Genomic DNA, 3,204 nt, shown 5'->3' with positions numbered 1-3,204 from the left:
ACTGTGTACTACTGCCCATCTTGTGATTACAGGCTAAAACATTTGATCCAGGTTCTCTACCTTGTGAGTACTAGGGTCATTGATAAACATATAAAGTAATATAAATCTTAGGATAACTCTTTATATGATATGATATGATATGAATTTTGAAATGAGTCTATAACATATCTTTATATAACATATGAATAATATCATAAACCTATAATGTATAAGTCTTGATATGATATAACATAATTTAAAAAGGGGTAGTGAAGGGGTAGTGTCAGTGTCCAATATCTGTGTGATATGGGTAGTCAAAGAATGGCAATGTTGGGTACCGGTATCACAAATGGATACTAACATGTTTTTTGTTGTTTTTTCATTAGAAAGAGTTCTACCCAAGATCAGCTGAGGATGTGCTTCTTGCAGCTCACAGTGTCTGTAACTTTCATTAGGTAGGTTCATTAGGGATGAGCACAGCAAAGTACTGATTAGTCTGAGTGGAACCACATTTGCAGACTTAAATAGGAAAACCTATATTTGGTGGGAAAATCCATATCTTCTTTATGACAATAGGAAGTCCTTACACAGTCTAACAGCTACACAATGGATTGACTTAATAGTTTGCATGAGGACATGCTGTATTTTCTAGATCTTTTTTTTTCTGCATTTTGAATCATAGGAACTTAATCTCACATCACGGTAGTTAGCTGACATATACATAAACATGAATTGATATAGATAATGTTAATTAGGTCCATATTTGCACAATAATACCCACTACACTAGTATCATACATGAAACATCATATGTAGAAATGATGGTACTTTTGCAATTTTGCTTAAAAATATCATTGGGGAACATGCCAATGACATATTACAATGATATACTAATTGTGCTACAAAAAGACCTTATTTGCATAATTGATATCCAGATATTATATTGCCTTTGAAGTAAATGTTTTTCCTTAATGATACCTTTAGATAATTCATAACCATGATATAGAGAAAGGTGAAATGAATTATGTTTTATTAGGACCTACTTTGCATAATCAAATGCAGATTTGGACTACTTTGTCATATCAGAGGTGGCAGTACATTTAGGAAAGGTGCATACAACAGAATGTTTGTTATGCTAATGTTGACCTCATTTGCATACTTAATACAAAAGCTTCATATTTCTGTTTTGGTCAATAATGGGGATTGTCTTTAGACATGTAATAAGTTTTAGGAAAGAATGGAATGTGGGTAATGTTTATGGTTACCTATCAAGTTAATGCAGAAACTCTATATTGCTTTCTTGTTAATGGTAGGAACTTCAAATTGGAGATACAAGAAGGCAAGTGCCAATTAAAAGAAATGTGTGTTGCTCTACTTGGCACCTTATCTGCATGATTGGTGGGCATAATTCCACACTTCTTTCATTACTGGGAGGAAATATTCTGCATTATGTGGAAAATGTTGCTTTTATAGTTGACATTATATTATCACAGATGATAAGTAAAGTATTTCAAATATAACAGCCTACTATTAATCATTGTCAATCTCTTGAATTATATTTGATTTTCATACTGTGAAATATTATGTTTTATACAGGTGATGCTCTGCTGTGGATCTGATGAGGCTGACAGCTGTGTTTACTTAGCCATATCATTTGGCTGATTGGCATTACTATGTATCATTTATATCTATACCATACTGTACAGAATATCATTTCACAACAGGCCACAGCAAGTTAATCTTATGGATGACATGCCAAATGAAAAAATACTGTAAATGAGATAGTAATACAATGAAAAAAAACAGATGGCTAAATTTTCAAAATAGACACCATAAACATTGTAACACGATTTGAAGTGACAAAACGTGGTATCACAACTAACAAGGCATTCATTCCTGTATTAAAGAAGTGAACTAGTATAGTTTAAGTGATACTGGTGTGGTACACTAAAAAATTCTTGTTTTTTTTTCTGAAATCAGGCAAAAACTAATGGGGGCGATGATGTCATCCATAAAATTCACTTACTTGGCCTTATTGGAATAACATGTATATTATCTGGCAAAATGGTCAGCTGTGTGGCAGCAGATTCCATAGATATTGTTTGATTACAACACAAATCTTGTCTCCAACTTGCCATTCATATGTAACACGTTAGACATATTTGTTCAATAAAGTGTGGCTTACATTTGACATATGACTCTTTGCATATTTTACAATAGCAAGGGTAATTCAGTACTTAAGATGAAGAAAGGACAGAAGAAAATGTGACCCTTTTTAGGCACTTGTTACTGACAGATTACATCATTCCATGCTTCTAGGTATAATTCGAATAGTGACTATTAGTGAAGGAGTGAGCGAAAGTAATTACATGTAAATGCATGTATGTCCAACCAATACCCTACATGACCTGTTCAAAAGACATCCAATATGAGTATAAAATGTAAGCAGGAACTGTAGCAAGGAACTGTAACCAAAGACTGTAGGATTAACCCCGGTGATGATGTAGGTCATGGGAACGGCAGGGCAAACTTCGGCATCTCTTAAAGTTTTATTTGAATTTTTCAAAGTACAAAAAACTATACATCTCTTGATATTTGTAATACATATTATCTAATTGTTTAGAAATAATTGAGTACAGTATTGTGCGTAGAACAGAGGTACATGTAGTTTTAGGTTTATCAAAGTCGGTACCCTTAATAAAACTGGGATTGACAACTTGGCTAAAGAGCAGAACTTTCGCTTTGACTGAGTCTTCGAACTGTAAGTTACAGGTCAAACAAAAATTAAAGTAGTATCATAGGAAGGAACCATAAGAAAACGTGTTGACGGCTGTAGACGGCTGCCCTATGATCGCGATCCATTCCCCAAGCAGAGATTTCGGGGGCGGGAGACGCAAAATCGCGGCCGCCACTAGCCCCCGTAACGAAATCTCTGATTGGGGAATAGGACGAGTTCCGCGGCACGCACATACCAAATTACTGTAGTGCGTTCTATTCTGGAATAAAAATGACCACTCCTAGTGACATGGACTCGCGCGGATTGGGGGCAAATGCGTGTCGCCCTCAGAATCTATACTAAATCATATACCGAAAGAAAGTAGACTTTTTGCTCTTTCTTATACGCTTAATTTCCTGTTGGTTTGAAATCTACACTCAGGGTGAAAACAATCGGGGGAAATAACACGAAAATCGCCAGTTTTCGCGACGTAATGGTTACGGGAAAGCG

General features: G+C 35.2%; 1 long non-coding RNA gene across 1 annotated transcript in view; it reads left to right on the top strand.

The window, feature by feature from the left end:
* Window positions 1-1,922, top strand: part of LOC118410781 — a 4,232-nt gene extending 2,310 nt beyond the window's left edge. The window contains exons 2-3 of the long non-coding RNA XR_004830596.1: window positions 366-434; window positions 1,575-1,922. This is a non-coding gene — a long non-coding RNA (uncharacterized LOC118410781). The remainder of the gene's footprint in view (window positions 1-365; window positions 435-1,574) is intronic.
* Window positions 1,923-3,204: the final 1,282 nt, after the last annotated feature.

The sequence above is a fragment of the Branchiostoma floridae genome, chromosome 3, assembly GCF_000003815.2.
Source record: "Branchiostoma floridae strain S238N-H82 chromosome 3, Bfl_VNyyK, whole genome shotgun sequence".
Taxonomy (NCBI): Eukaryota; Metazoa; Chordata; class Leptocardii; order Amphioxiformes; family Branchiostomatidae; genus Branchiostoma; species Branchiostoma floridae.
This window is presented reverse-complemented; position numbering and strand designations above follow the sequence as displayed.